This window comes from Phyllobates terribilis, unplaced genomic scaffold, assembly GCF_046119375.1.
Source record: "Phyllobates terribilis strain yellow unplaced genomic scaffold, ASM4611937v1 Scaffold_3__8_contigs__length_932513732, whole genome shotgun sequence".
In the NCBI taxonomy this organism is placed as follows: Eukaryota; Metazoa; Chordata; class Amphibia; order Anura; family Dendrobatidae; genus Phyllobates; species Phyllobates terribilis.
The window spans coordinates 465,849,997-465,862,318 of NW_027362763.1; the positions used below are offsets into that span (position 1 = coordinate 465,849,997).

Consider the following 12,322-nt stretch of genomic DNA (forward strand, 5'->3'; position numbering starts at 1 on the left):
CCACGGCTGTTAGAGGCACATGAATAATTCAGCCGTCATGTGCCGGAAAAGACGCAGGGAGCTGACATATGACGTACCAGTACGTCAAGTGTTGGTACAGGGTTAAAAGGAATATAGCACATTAAGCACATACTATGCAATATTCGGAATTGACAACTGCCACATGCTCATTAGAGCAGGGACTAGCCCAGCCCCTGAAACAGGATGTGACTGATGACTGCAGCCCCAGACAGTATATGAGGTCCTCCATACTGGGATACTCAAACGAAACGTCATCAGAAGTCAAAAACAGACCGGAAGATTTGTTGTTGAGGGGGAACGGTAGGGAATTTATCATTGAAGTACATAAGAAAAGTGGTTTGATTTATTACTTCGACATTTAGCATAAAATTCACCTTTTGGTTTCGGACAACGCTTAAGCCCTTAACCCTTCTAACAAAGCTAACACGAAATGCACATTATGGGTGATCTCTCCACACCTATGCAGCCACTGCAGGGTAACTATTTTCGTCACTTTTGTTCCATTACAAGTTTTACTACTCAATGACTACTTGCCTTTGATATTTAAGCATCATGTTTTAGACAGTCTCCTCATTTTTATAGGTTTATACTTTATATGGTATGTCAATCACTGAATGCTCTATGCTAGTGGGTTTGCTATCTTAGGCTACATTCCCAAGATGAGCATTTGGTGAGGTTTTGATGTTGCGAATTCTCTCCACCTATTATGTATATTAGGTTACTTGGGTTTTTTCATTGCGTTTTATTGCGATTTGGTGAAACGGTGTTTTGGTGAATAAAACTAACTTTATTAAACCTGTACTGTATAAAAAGCACATATAAAAATGCAACAAAGAACACACAGCTCAACAGCATGGGCAGTGAGCAGGAGTTTCATGAAATCACATAAATTTACTTGGACAGTTAAATGCAGCAGATTTTTCAGCACAAAAAAAAATCAGTAGAGGAAACGCAGCATTTTCTCTACTTGGGAACGTGGTCTAAGGGGTTTTCCCCCTTTTAACTTTCTTTACTCACAGGTCACGATTCTGATAAAGGGGTTGTCTGGGACTTTAACATTAATGGCCTATCTTAAAGATAAGTCATCAATGTTGAATCGGTGTTGGTGCGACACTAGGCACCCTCGCCGATCAGATGTTTCTGATGTCGGCGGGAACTGCACAGCACAGCTCCATTGACAGAATAGTGGTTGTGGCTGGGTACTGCACATCCTCCACTATTCAAATCAATAGGGGGCGGATGTGCAGTACCAGATCGCAGCCACTATTCCATCAAAAGAGCTGTGCAACTCTGGCCACCGCTGATTGGCGGGAGTGCCAGGTATCGCACCCCCACCGATCAGACATTGATGGTCAACAATGTTAAAGTCCTGGACATCCCCTTTAAGTGTTATATAATCAGCAGGTTCTCAGCCTCCTTGAGTCCAGTAGTGCGTCTCTGTAGCTGCAGTCATGACATCATGACAACAGTGCTGCAGCCAATCCCTGGGCTAAGCGGATCTGTCGATGTAGATGACGCAAGCCACTGAATCCAGTGATTGGCTGCAGCGCTGTTGTCGTGATGTCACCACTGCAGCTGCAGAGACGCCGCATTGGACCCAGGGAAGGCGGGTCCCAGCAGATTCTAACATTTTTAACAGAACCATGAGGTGTGAGCAAGGAAAGTTGAAAGGGGGACAGGGACAGATGTGACAATATCAGCACTGTTGGTATATGTTCCAAAGGAGAGCTCGGATTTCTTAGCATGGGCAACTATATTAAAAACGTGCACAAGTTTCCATTACAGAGTACCTCAGGAGTAACCCTTGCCACACCAGGAGTCAGAGAAGTCATCTTCTGTCAGGGGACCAGACCTTTCTCTCACTAATGACAGGACTATAAAAGTTCCTAATGATGAGAAGTCTCCGGAGCAGCAGGCGGTGCCGGAGTTTCCACAGCAGCGGCTCGCGGGCTGTGACGTCACAGCGGCAGTGTGTGAGGTGGTGACGGCGGCTGCTCCACACGACGCGCTGTCTCCTCATCCCTGCACCCAATGGCGGGCTGCACTGTGGCTTTCTACCTGGGTTGCTTTGTTTCTGCGTCTGGCTGTAGCTAGGAGAATCAGCGTACACATCTAGCCACCCGTGGAGCCGCGTCACCCCCGTGTTTCACGTCGCGCTGCCACTTACCTCACATGGAGAGCAGTCAGCTGTGAAGCTGCGTGTGTGATGTGGACACGGTGATAAAGACTCAGGCTGAGGGGGGAAGCTGCCTCAGCTTCTTGTCGGGTTCTTCCCCACTGCCTCCCCCCGGCGTGTCTTTGTGTGCTGCGTGTCCGTGCGCTCTCGCGTGACGTGACGGGACTCCGCGTGTGTCATTTCCGCAGAAGGACACAGAGAGACCGAGGCTGCGGTGGGAACAGCCCCCTGCCCTCTGTCCACTCAGGCGAGACACGGCGGGGGATGGGGCAATCACTCCTCAAGGACACAGTCACGCGTATCTTGCCCACTGGAGGGTGAACAGCAGCTCTGTAGTTACACGCAGCCCTCACATGACTCGCTGCAAACTTTTCTCTCAGAAGCAGAGTTGTGCTGTCCGCATTATTCCCGTCAGCCATGGCCACACGTTCCCACCCCACAGACATCTTCTGCCCCTCTGTGGATGGGATAGGTGCAGGACATGGCGCCCTCAGGCACCCTGTCCATTAGATGACCGCCTTCTCCTCTCTCTGTAGCTAAACTGAGGATGGAGACCTAGTACCTGTGTACCACACTCTACTTTTCCTTTTTTTTATAAACAATATAAGTCAATGGCAAATGCAGCTGGTTGGGAGATTGGCAGCTGACTAGCTGTGCAGTCTACCACAGACATTTTGGCAAGCTACCCCATACCCTTCAAGAAACCAAGGCTCCCACTTCTCAACATCCAACAACCCAATGTGTCAGTACAAACCTAAAACTTCCAGAAAGGCTAATGTTCTGCAGTTTTTACCTAGAGTCACACATCCGTGTTTTTTATATTTGTGCAAAATGGGCAGTTTTTCTCTATCATTCGTATTGCCTCTGTGTCGCATCTGTTTTTTCACATCCTGTTTTTAAAAGCTGACGGACATAGACTGTCTAAATTTTTATTTATCCATTGACTCTTAGCATCGGATTACTAAAAAACTGATGGTACACAGATGAAACACTGAAATACAACGCACGCAGGGCTTCGGAGTCGGTATTAAATGGACAGACTCCAACTCCTAAAGTATATAATAAATTGGGTACAGTAGTTCAATGCAGTTTGTGGGGAATATTTTTTCATGAGAATTTGGGAAAGTTATGAAATGTCCTATAAATGTCTGTCCTATTCCTGATCTAAGGGTCTAGACTTTTAGCTGAGATGAATCTGCTACAGTAAATTTATCATTTAAACATGAGCCATGTATGAGGGAGTCGGAGTTGTGGAGTCGATGTCATAGAAAGGAGTCGGAGGTTTGGCTTACCGACTCCACAACCCTGAAAGCATGTCTTCTGTATTTCATTCGTTCTATACAGATGATCCCTATAGACTTTAATGGAAAAGTCTGATCCTTAAAGCGGATGAGAATAAGACATGTTGCGAGTCTCATGGGCCATTCATATAGATCATTTTCTTAATCTGATTTTATATGTATATATACACTGCTCAAAAAAATAAAGGGAACACTTAAACAACAGAATATAACTCCAAGTGAATTAAACTTCTGTGAAATCAAACTGTCCACTTAGGAAGCAACACCGATTGACAATCAATTTCCCATGCTGTTGTGCAAATGGAATAGACAATAGATGGAAATTATTGGCAATTATCAAGACACCCTCAATAAAGGAGTGGTTCTGCAAGTGGGGACCATAGACCCCATCTCAGTACCAATGCTTTCTGGCTGATGTTTTGTTCACTTTTGAATGTTGGTTGTGCTTTCACACTCGTGGTAGCATGAGACGGACTCTACAACCCACAGAAATTGCTCAGGTAGTGCAGCTCATCCAGGATGGCACATCAATGCGAGCTGTGGCAAGAAGGTTTGCTGTGTCTGTCAGCGTAGTGTCCAGAGGCTGGAGGAACTACCAGGAGACAGGCCAGTACACCAGGAGACATGGAGGGGGCCATAGGATGGCAACAACCCAGCAGCAGGACCGCTACCTTCGCCTTTGTGCAAGGAGAAACAGGAGGAGCACTGCCAGAGCCCTGCAAAATGACCTCCAGCAGGCCACAAATGTGCATGTGTCTGCACAAACGGTTAGAAACCGACTCCATGAGGGTGGTATGAGGGCCCGACGTCCACAGATGGGGGTTGTGCTCACAGCCCAACACGATGCAGGACGCTTGCCATTTGCCTTAGAACTCCAGGATTGGCGAAGTTGCCCTGTGCTCTTCACAGATGAAAGCAGGTTCACACTGAGCACATGTGACAGAGTCTGGAGATGCCGTGGAGAGCGATCTGCTGCCTGTAACATCCTTCAGCATGACCGGTTTGGCAGTGGGTCAGTTACTGTGTGGGGTGGCATTTCTTTGGAGGGCAGCACAGCCCTCCATGTGCATGCCAGAGGTAGCCTAACTGCCATTAAGTATCGAGATGAGATCCTCAGACCCCTTGTGAGACCATATGCTGGTGCGGTTGGCACTGTGTTCCTCCTAATGCAGGACAATGCCAGACCTCATGTGGCTGGAGTGTGTCAGCAATTCCTGCAAGATGAAGGCATTGAAGCTATGGACTGGCCCGCCTGTTCCCCAGACCTGAATCCGATTGAGCACATCTGGGACATCATGTCTCGCTCCATCCACCAACGTCACGTTGCACCACAGACTGTCCAGGAGTTGGCGGATGCTTTAGTCCAGGTCTGGGAGGAGATCCCACAGGAGACCATCCGCAACCTCATCAGGAGCATGCCCAGACATTGTAGGGAGGTCATACAGGCACGTGGAGGCCACACACAATACTGAGCCTCATTTTGACTTGTTTTAAGGACATTACATCAAAGTTGGATCCACCTGTAGTGTGTTTTTCCACTTTAATTTTGGGGGTGACTCCAAATCCAGGCCTCCATTGATTAATAAATTTGATTTCCATTGATGATTTTTGTGTGATTTTGTTGTCGGCACATTCAACTTTGTACAGGACAAAGTATTCAATGAGAATATTTCATTCATTCAGATCTAGGATGTATTATTTGAGTGTTCCCTCTATTTTTTTGAGCAGTGTATAATGTATGGATCAATGAAACTATGGGTTAAGGTGCTGTCCAAAGAAAAATTGAATAGCACACAGACTTGCCACACGGATGAGTGAATGTAGCCTTAAAGTTTATACTGTGGCGAAAGTTGAGGTCTTCTAAATGAAGGCTCTGATATGATGTAAACAGAAATACAAAAAACAATACAAAGCTTAATCCCTTCTACAAAGTACAGTATGCATGATGTACTTGAATGTAACTTTGTCTGGTAAAGGTGTTTTAAACGGGCTCAGCAGCTGAGCCTACTCCATGCACTGTGGGTGACAGATGTGTTATACAGCTGGTACTTTCGTCTAATGCAGGGATGTCAAACACAGAGGGCCAAAATGAAAAACTTCGACAACGTCGCAGGCCAACCAGTATACAGAATTATGGGCCCCACATAGTCCTCCGTACAGTATTATGGGTACTAAATAGTGGCTCCACATAGTGGTGGTGGTTCTGTTGTCGAGGGCCAAATATAACCACCCTGAGGGCTAGTTTTGGCGCACGGGCCAGAGTTTGACATGTATGGTTTGAAGTGATCAGAGCAAGCCCAGATTGCTGTTGTTTAAACACTTAGATGCTGCTAATTCCAGTTAAAGGGGTTTTCCAGTTTTGAAAAAACCCTGTTCCCTGAGTGCAGTTTGTGTTACAAAAAATAACTCCTTTATACAAACTCCCTCGTTACAGTGCTGAGTCTTTGCTGTTGCTCCCACTGTTATTGTATGTAGTCATGACATAATGTCGATAGCGCTGCAACCAATAATGGAGTTCAGCGGCTCTACCCGAGCTGCTTAGAGACCCTGAGCTCACGGATTGCCTGCAATGCTGTCAACAATAAGAGACAATGTCGCTGAACAAATGGAAAATCCTGTAAAGTTGCACCCTACCTCCTAAAAATAATCATGAGTTACCATGGCTGCCGAGGGCTTACTGAAGACCCCCATTGCTGTTATCTTTAGGGGATGTTCATCCTAGGTGTTTTTTCTGCAGCAAAACCTGATCTCTTGCCAGGAAAGAAGCTGCGTCAAAAACACAGGTTTTGGTGCGTTTTCCAGGATCCCAAAGTTCAGCTTTGCTTCCACCACAGAAGCATGAACACAGGTCGCAATGCAAGACATATGTAAAACCATATTAACCAGAATTTCAAATGTAACAGTGGGGGGAGGTGAATTATTCAGGAATAGTTTACTTAACACTAGCAGTGCATTGAGTTTGAAGAACACTAATTATTTTCACACTATACTCTGCCATTGAGTTGCTCAGGGATTGTTCAATTTCACATCTCCTTGGGCCATAGGTATTGTTCAATCTCACACCTAGCTCAGCCAATGATTACATTTAACACATCATTAATTTAACCCCATAACGCCCAGTGACGGACACTGCAAGGCATGAGCGGGTGTAAGTTAATGCTCCTTGCCGTGCAGTGTCCGTCATGCATTTAAACTGTCACTGCATGTGAACAGGCAGTGACAGTCCCATGTCGACAGCTGTCACAGACATCTGTGTGATCAGAGCAGCAGCTCGGCGCTGCAAGTGGCCGAGCTGCTACTGTGATAGCCGGGGGCGATGCTGGAATAGCCAGGGACGTGCTGAGCACTGCCCCTGGCTTATTAACCCTCAAGATGCCGCGATCGCTCACAATCGCGGCATTTGACACACCTCATTTAAAGATTTTTCTGTATTTTCATGACTATGAAAATTGTACATTCACACTGAAGGCATCAAAACTATGAATTAACACATGTGGAATTATATACTTAACAAAAAAGTGTGAAACAACTGAAAATATGTCTTATATTCTAGGTTATTCAAAGTAGCCACCTTTTGCTTTGATGACTGCTTTGCACGCTCTTGGCCTTCTCTTGATGAGCTTCAAGAGGTAGTCACCGGAAATGATCTTCCAACAATCTTGAAGGAGTTCCCAGAGATGCTTAGCACTTGTTGGCCCTTTTGCCTTCACTCTGCGGTCCAGCTCACCCAAACCATCTCGATTGGGTTCAGGTCATCACTCTCCTTCTTGGTCAAATAGAACTTACACAGCCTGGAGGTGTGTTTGGGGTCATTGTCCTGTTGAAAAATAAATGATGGTCCAACTAAACGCAAACCGGATGGAATAGCATACCGCTGCAAGATGCTGTGGTAGCCATGCTGGTTCAGTATGCCTTCAATTTTGAATAAATCCCCAACAGTGTCACCAGAAAAGCACCCCCACACCATCACACCTCCTCCTCCATGCTTCACGGTGGGAACCAGGCATGTAAAGTCCATTCGTTCACCTTTTCTGCGTCGCACAAAGACATGGTGGTTGGAACCAAAGATCTTAAATTTGGACTCATCAGACCAAAGCACAGATTTCCACTGGTCTAATGTCCATTCCTTGTGTTCTTTAGCCCAAACAAGTCTTTTCTTCTTGTTGCCTGTCCTTAGCAGTGGTTTCCTAGCAGCTATTTTACCATGAAGGCCTGCTGCACAAAGTCTCCTCTTAACAGTTGTTGAAGAGATGTGTCTGCTGCTAGAACTCTGTGTGGCATTGACCTGGTCTCTAATCTGAGCTGCTGTTAACCTGCGATTTCTGAGGCTGGTGACTCGGATAAACTTATCCTCAGAAGCAGAGGTGACTCTTGGTCTTCCTTTCCTGGGGCGGTCCTCATGTGAGCTAGTTTCTTTGTAGCGCTTGATGGTTTTTGCAACTGCACTTGGGGACACTTTCAAAGTTTGCCCAATTTTTCGGACTGACTGACCTTCATTTCTTAAAGTAATGATGGCCACTTGTAATTCTTTACTTAGCTGCTTTTTTCTTGTCATAATACAAATTCTAACAGTCTATTCAGTAGGACTATCAGCTGTGTATCCACCAGACTTCTGCACAACACAACTGATGGTCCCAACCCCATTTATAAGGCAAGAAATCCCACTAATTAAACCTGACAGGGCACACCTGTGAAGTGAAAGCCATTTCCGGTGACTACCTCTTGAAGCTCATCAAGAGAATGCCAAGAGTGTGCAAAGCAGTCAACAAAGCAAAAGGTGGCTACTTTGAAGAACCTAAATATAAGATATATTTTCAGTTGCTTCACACTTTTTTGTTAAGTATATAATTCCACATGTGTTAATTCATAGTTTTGATGCCTTCAGTGTGAATGTACAATTTTCATAGTCATGAAAATACAGAAAAATCTTTAAATGAGACGGTGTGTCCAAACTTTTGGTCTGTACTGTGTATATATATATATATATATATATATATATATATATATATTAGTGCATTGTGAAAGTATTTGGCCCCCTTGAACTTTTCTACCTTTTGCCACATTTCTGGCCTCAAACATAAAGATATAAAATTCAAATTTTTTGGGGAAGAATCAACAACAAGTGGGACACAATCGTGAAGTGGTACGAAATTTATTGGATATTTTAAACTTTTTTAACAAATTAAAAATTGAAAAGTGGGGCGTGCAATATTATTCGGCCCCTTTACTTTCAGTGCAGCAAACTCACTCCAGAAGTTCAGTGAGGATCTCTGAATGATCCAGTGTTGTTCTAAATGACTGGTAATGATAAATAGAATCCACCTGTGTGTAATCAAGTCTCCGTATAAATGCACCTGCTCTGTGATAGTCTCAGGGTTCTGTTTCAAGTGCAGAGAGCATCATGAAAACCAAGGAACACACCAGGCAGGTCCGAGATACTATTGTGGCGAAGTTTAAAGCCGGATTTGGATACAAAAAGATTTCCCAAGTTTTAAACATCTCAAGGAGCACTGTGCAAGCGATCATATTGAAATGGAAGGATTATCAGACCACTGCAAATCTACTAAGACCCTCTAAACTTTCATCTCGAACAAAGAGAAGACTGATCAGAGATGCAGAGAGGCCCATGATCACTCTGGATGAACTGCAGAGATCTACAGCTGAGGTGGGAGAGTCTGTCCATAGTCCAACAATCAGTTGTACACTGCACAAATCTGGCCTTTATGGAAGACTGGCAAGAAGAAAGTAATTTCTCAAAGATATCCATAAAAAGTCTCGTTTGAAGTTTACCACAAGCCACCTGGGAGACACACCAAACATGTGGAATAAGGTGCTCTGGTCAGATGAAACCAAAATCAAACTTTTTGGCCACAATGCAAAATGATATGTTTGGCGTAAAAGCAACACAGCTCATCACCCTCAAAACACCATCCCCACTGTCAAACGTGGTGGTGGCAGCATCATGGTTTGGGCCTGCTTTTCTTTAGCAGGGACAGGGAAGATGGTTAAATTTGATGGGAAGATGGACGGAGCCAAATACAGGACCATTCTGGAAGAAAACCTGTTGGAGTCTGCAAAAGACCTGAGACTGGGACGGAGATTTATCTTCCAACAAGACAATGATCCCAAACATAAAGCAAAATCTGCAATGGAAATGTTCAAAAATAAATGTATCCAGGTGTTAGAATGGCCAAGTCAAAGTCCAGACCTGAATCCAATCGAGAATCTGTGGAAAGAGCTGAAAACTGCTTTTCACAAACGCCCTCTATCCAACCTCAATGAGCTCGAGCTGGGTGTATGAGGGGAAAGATAGCTAGATTGTTCCTCCCGAATGCCCACCCTCCCTAAACATAGCTGGGAAAATTATTTAGGGCCTGGTTCATCCCCTTCTTGATAAGGGGTACAACTTATATGTAGATAACTAATATACGAGTGTACCCCTGTTCAGGTGCCTGTCTGCCAAAAAAACGTGGCCTGTGGAATTTAAGAGCTCTGCCCAAGACACTTGTCACCCAGAAATTAAGGAAAGGCGAAATTAAGGCGCTCTGTAATGAGGACATGCTTCTTGTCAAATTTTGTGCCAAAAAAGATGTCCTCATGCTGTCATCAATACTTGCTGACAGACTCAGCCAAGTCTCTGTACGCAGGGCAAGTTCTACTGTCCGGAAGCCCGTCTGCATACAGGACTACAATAAGTTCATGGGTGAAGTGGACCTTGCGGACCAGATGCTGCAGCCCTACAACGCCGTTCGCAAGTCTTGCGTATGGTATAAAAAACTTGCCATACATCTTATTCAAGTGGCCCTATATAATTCATTTGTAGTATAGCGAAAAACTGGGAACCAAGGAAAATACCTTGAGTTCCAAGAAAAAGTAATTCAAAATTTGATATGTGGAGACCAAGGGAGGGTGGGGGGAGAATCAGCTAGCGATGCCAGCAGAATTGTCCCTGGGCAGCATTTTCCCTCACAAGTGCCACCAACAACCAAAAAAGGCCGACCCCAAAAGAGATTCAGGGTGTGTTATAAAGATAGAATTAGAAGGGAATCCATTTACCAGTGTGACACTTGTCCTGATAAGACTAGCCTCTGCATTAGGGATTGTTTCCGTCGCTACCACACATCCCTAGAATAAGTGGATTTATTTTTTTCTTTTTTACACTTGCCACCTTCTGCCATTTTCTGTTTATTCTTTTTATTTCTTCATCGCCCATCAATAAATTGGAGTACAAAAAAAAAATAAAAAGTTAATGCTCACTATACCCCTAGATGAATACTGTAAGGGGAATTTACTGAAATACCATAGATTTTTTTTTCCACCAGTTTGACTATGCCGTGCCATATAAAGCGGTCTTTCTGAACCTTTCTACTGTTTAGTGTTATAGTCATGGTGGTTTTTCATGGAGGATAGCTAGTACACGAGCTGTTCTTGGTCTATAAAGAATGGGCTTTCTTATTATTTTATTTGGGTATTATAAAACCCGTTACACGTGCTAAAACTGCCCTCATGTACTGTGGCATTCTGCCTCCTCATATACTCTGTAAAAGGATGGGTTGTTCTGCGCACATGGCGGTTCCTACATTGCCGGGAAGGGACCTACTATAGTGTGCCAGTGTTACATGGCACATCCGTCCCTCATATAGGGACTGATTGTGCTACAGAGACGTTGTACAACTAGTCCCTTTTTGTGAAAGAGTGACAGTAGCCCTGGATGTTCTTTTATCCTGTGAACGTGCTTAGCTTTGCAACAGTGTTACACTCCTCCATTTTGAAACACGTCACCTTTCATTTCAATGCTGTCTTTTCCAGCTCTAATTAAATAAATGTGGTATGCTCTGTGAGCACGGTATAGTCATATTTACTTGGAAATGTCATGCTGGGGACATTATACCCCAGAAATATGATTTTATGACCTAAAAGACAAAGGGTGTTCCATCCCTTTTGGGCCCGATCGTTCAATCAAACTTTACTAATTCTTTAACAAAACGTGGGCTCAAAAGACTCATTACACTCATATATGAATAATTTAGGGGGTGTAGTTTAGAAAATGGGGTCAATTGTGGAGTTTCTGCTGTTTTGGCATGTCAAGAATTCTATTTCAGCCAAATTTGTGTTCCAAAATTCAAATAGTGCTTCTTCCGTTCCAAGTCCTGCCGTTTATCCAACCAGTGTTTTTTGACCACATGTGGAGTATCACCACACTAAGAAGAAAGTCGGTAACAAACTGAGTGGTCCATTTTTTCATGTTACCTCTTAATAAAGTGAAAAAACTGTTGTTTTAGCCGAATTTAAATATTTCTATATGACGACCTAATGTTATCACATTGTGTGTAGTACATGTGGGTTCAAAATCCTCACTGGATAAAATCTTTGAGGGATGTAGTTTCCAAAATGGGGTCACTTGTGAGGTGTTTCCACTGTTTACGCATATCAGGGGCTCTCCAAATATGACATGGCGTCCACTACCGTTTCCAGCCAATTTTGCATTGCAAAAAAGTCAAATGCTGCTCCTTCCCTTCTGAGCCCTGCCGTGCACCCAAACAGTAGTCTTCTACCACATATGGGGTATCGGCGTGTTTAGGAGAAATTGCACAACAAATTAGTGCATTTTCTAATTTTTCCTTTCTGAAATGTAAAATTTTGGCTTAAAACAAAAATTTTTGTGGTAAAAATATGATTTTTTATTTTCTCGGCTCAACCTCATAAACTTCTGTGAAGCACATGAGGGTTCAAGGTGCTCACTACATATCTAAATAAATTCCTTGAGGTGTCTAGTTTCCAAAATGGGGTCACTTATGGGGGTTTCCACTGTTTAGGCACATCA

At 44.0% G+C, this 12,322-nt stretch overlaps 1 protein-coding gene across 1 annotated transcript in view; it reads right to left on the reverse strand.

The window, feature by feature from the left end:
• Positions 1-2,455, reverse strand: part of BEND3 (BEN domain containing 3) — a 47,263-nt gene extending 44,808 nt beyond the window's left edge. Inside the window, exon 1 of the mRNA XM_073675792.1 lies at positions 2,189-2,455. The gene's annotated coding sequence lies outside the window, so the exon portion shown is untranslated. The remainder of the gene's footprint in view (positions 1-2,188) is intronic.
• Positions 2,456-12,322: the final 9,867 nt, after the last annotated feature.